The sequence below is a fragment of the Gadus morhua genome, chromosome 21 (genome assembly GCF_902167405.1).
Source record: "Gadus morhua chromosome 21, gadMor3.0, whole genome shotgun sequence".
Lineage (NCBI taxonomy): Eukaryota > Metazoa > Chordata > Actinopteri > Gadiformes > Gadidae > Gadus > Gadus morhua.
Window position 1 is genome coordinate 3,313,676 of NC_044068.1, and position 4,263 is coordinate 3,317,938.

The following is a 4,263-nucleotide window of genomic DNA, read 5'->3' on the forward strand; positions in this document are numbered from 1 at the left end:
TAGTTCGATCCCCGGCTCGAGTGTCGAGGTGTCCCTGAGAGAGTCGCTCACCATGACTGCTCCCGACGGAGTGGCTGACGCCTTGCGTGGCTGACACCACCGTCGGTGTGTGAATGTGTGCCTGAATGAGTGAATGTTAGGCAGTATTGTAAAGCGTGACCACTGGACAGAAAAGCGCGGCATAAACGCAGTCCATCGACCATTTGTTCTTTCTCAAAATGCAACAATAGGCGAGAGAGACAGCCCTGATCCTGATTGGCTCATCATCCTCGATGCGTCGATGCACTTCTATCTTTAATACTTTGATTGATTGAGTCGCTGACCAACGCAGGGCGTCTGGGTGCGGTGCTGAGCTGATGGCCTATATATGGAGCGAGTTTCATCGCCATCTCCCCGCTCAGTTTTTTATCCAGTGTGGGGGGTTGGCCACCCCCCCCCCCCCCCCCCCCCTCCACCCTTTCTCCCCAGAACAGGGGGGTGACAGAGGAGGAGGGATGTAATTCCACCCCTGTTTATGCCCCCCCCTGCTCCCATTATCTCCTCACTTAATGGATTCCTTCTCTCCCTCCATCAGAATTAATCAGGGTAATGTTCGCTGTTAGTGAAGAGGAAATTAATTTCAGCCGGCCCCCTGATCTGACTCTAACAGTGGGGGGGGGGGTGGAGGAGATGGGAGATCTCAACACTCACCGAGCCTCATCCTTCATGGAGAGGGGGGGGGGGGGGGGGGGGGGGGGGGGGGGGGGGGGCAGCAAGTCGAAAAGTGTTGAAGTGCCACTGACTTTCAGAGAAGGCTTCTGAAAAAGGCATTAAAAAAATGCGATTGGCCATTGATTTCCTACTATTAGTGGTGAGAGGGAGAGAGAGAGTCAAAGAGAGGAGGGACACAAGAGAGAGAGTACGGCAGAGAGAGAAAGAAAGAGAGAGGGACAAAGAGAGATAGAGGGAGGGGAGGTAGAGAATGGAAGAGACCGATTTGTTTCTTTAGTGAAGAGCCTCCTCTCCGTCCATGCATGTTATTAAAGTCGTTGGACTGAAAACCCCCGTTGGAAGACACTGGATCCCGGAGATAAGGCATCATACCCCCCCCCATCAGCAGCCCCCCAAAACGTATTAACAGCGCCGGGACATTCATCAATCAGAGTGACACCTCACCGCAAACATCACATGATCAGTCAGCACCAGACCGCTGTTAAATACTGAGTAAAGTGCTTCACAAGGGAACAACACATCGAGACTAAGACTGAGGGTTTACAATACGAGTCAAGATGTTAATGGAGGAGATGTGAACAGGGCGACATCCAGCACCTGTTCAGCTGGGACTCAAGAGAACCGGGAGACCTCTGAGTCAGATTACAGAAAGGTAATGAGAATCATCTGAACCTCCGTTTGCTCCATGCTTTGCCCCATGAATGAACCTAGGTAACTTTCCTCCATGAAGAACTCCAAACATCAGTACAGGATTAACCAATGACCAGGCTTCACCTCTGGCCTGTCTTGCCTTGATTGGTCGTCTGCTTTGGACCAATTATAATCCTGCATCTCCCGGCATGTGAGGTGAACGACTGAGGGAGGATAGTGAGCTCACCTCTTCATCTCCCCAGCAAACAGATGGGGCCTCTGTGCGTTTGCGCTTTGTGTCAAGTGCGTGTGTGTAGGGCCCTCTCTTGGGGGCCCCTGTCAATGGACACGAGGGCCACAGAGAGCAGATCAGGGGGAAGGACACTGATGACAGAGGAAGGTGGAGCCAAACAAACGGGTGGAGGGCGAGAGAGAGAGAGAGAGAGAGAGAGAGAGAGAGAGAGAGAGAGAGAGAGAGAGAGAGAGAGAGAGAGAGAGAGAGAGAGAGAGAGAGAGAGAGAGAGAGAGGGAGGGAGGGAGGGAGGGAGGGAGGGAGGGAGGGAGGGAGGGAGGGAGGGAGGGAGGGACGGACGGACGGATGCGGGGATAAATCTGTCTTTCAAACTTGTTTTGAAACACAACAGTATATTTTCGCACTGATTAATTTAGTAGTGGTTCCCAGGACAAAATCCATGATGTCTTTGATATTCTCTTCATGCAGCAGAGAGCTCTGATCGTTGTGTTATTTGCCTGTTCCCGCTCAGCAGTATCCCATGAGAGGGAAACAACGAACTCAAAGAAGAGCTCTGCATCTAAATAAAGAACTGTCGGCAAAGCACCTTCCTCATAACACCGTTTGAACAATTAAAGCGTGAATTTCCTGCGGCTTCACGTGAACAAGAGCACAAACTCGCCAGCGACGCAACGCGGCCTATCTTGCATCCTGTCTCCCGCGGCGACAGGAGGCAGACTTGTGAGGATCTATCTCCGACGAGAGAGGAAACCGTGATGATCTGATGCGCTCGTACAGAACCTGCTAATCTGATTTGAGTCCCTCCCCCACCTCCCCCTCTCTCCCCCTCTCTCCCCCTCCCGTTGTTGCTCTGTTTACAACACGGCGGCTGATCTGTCTAAATTTCGCGTGAAGAGAGAATCAGACATCAAACATCGACTAATCCACCGCGGGGCGCAGCCGTCCCCACGCCGTCGGTGAGTCGTGAAGACGGGTTATGTAACGTGTTCAGGGGGGGGGGGGCGGCTGTGAGGGCCCCATCCTCTGAAGCTCCCTGTGCGAGGGCCCCATCCTCCGGAGCCCCCAGTGGGGCCCCATTCTTCGGATCCCCCAGTGAGGGGCCCCATCTTCCAGAGCCTTTCCGCCTGCTTTCTGAACACACCTGCCCAACGTTTTGCCGTTTAACCCTTTTCCTCGTTTTTTCATTTCTCCTTCTCCTTTTCTGGATAGGTGCCCTATCATGGATATGCTCATGTAAATGGAGCCAAATGTACACTTAACTCGGAAGTACTTGAGTACGTTCAACTTCAGACGATCTTTGGACATCAGGAAGGTGTTGGTCTGGGCTGGTCAAGGATCCCATCGCTGGCAGAGGACGTGAACCAGCGGATGAATGTAATGACACCTAAGAACACTTTCCATTAGAGAGTTAATTGTGTCTTAACGAAAGTGACTTCATGCGATAACAGAGTCAGGTAATAGGAGTAAACTGGTAATGAGAGAGAGGGCGACAGAGAGAGGCTGACAGGTAATGGGAGAGAGAGCGTTAGAGAGAGGCTGACAGGTAATGAGAGAGAGGGCGACGGAGAGCGGCTGACAGGTAATGAGAGAGAGGGTGACAGAGAGAGGCTGACAGGTAATGAGAGAGAGGGCGACAGAGAGAGGCTGACAGGTAATGAGAGAGAGGGTGACAGAGAGAGGCTGACAGGTAATGAGAGAGAGGGTGACAGAGAGAGGCTGACAGGTAATGAGAGAGAGGGCGACAGAGAGAGGCTGACAGGTAATGAGAGAGAGGGTGACAGAGAGAGGCTGACAGGTAATGAGAGAGAGGGCGACAGAGAGAGGCTGACAGGTAATGAGAGAGCGTTAGAGAGAGGCTGACAGGTAATGAGAGAGAGAGAGCGTTAGAAAGAGGCTGACAGATAATGGGAGAGAGGGCAACAGAGAGAGTACGACCGGTAATGAGAGAGAGGGTGACAGAGAGAGGCTGACAGGTAATGAGAGATTGGGCGACAGAGAGAGGGCTGACAGGTGATGAGGGAGAGGACGACAGAGAGAGGCTGACAGGTGATGAGGGAGAGGACGTCAGAGAGAGGGCTGACAGGTGATGAGGGAGAGTACGTCAGAGAGAGGGCTGACAGGTGATGAGGGAGAGTACGTCAGAGAGAGGGCTGCCTCCCGGTGTGATTGAGGTGAGCCGGGTGGTTTGGGGGTGACGGAGGTCTGGGATGCTATCAGCATTCATATGTACCCCCTGGCCGTCCTGGTATCCACTAGGTCGTCCCACACTGTGACCCGATTTCTGACCAACAGCCTGACCGAACCTCGGCTCGTGGTTTTGCCATTTTGTGACGCAGCTTTGTACCTACCCACTGTGGTTCATATGCAGAATTTGCTTTTATTGATCAAATCCGTTTTAAAGATGATTTTTGTCTTAGTTTGATGTACTTATCGATCGTTTTGAATAGACTGGAGAATAGTCTGCAAATAAAGACCGCTACTAGTGAAGAGACTACAAGTAAAAGACCACTAATACAGAATAGACTACATGTAAAGGCTAATACTACAGACTACAGACTACAGACTACAAGTAAAGACTACCTCTCATAGTGATCTAGGCCAGAGTCATCTGAATATGTATTCAAATCAAGCACTAGTTTCGCATTATTATTACCCGAGGTTGGTTGAAT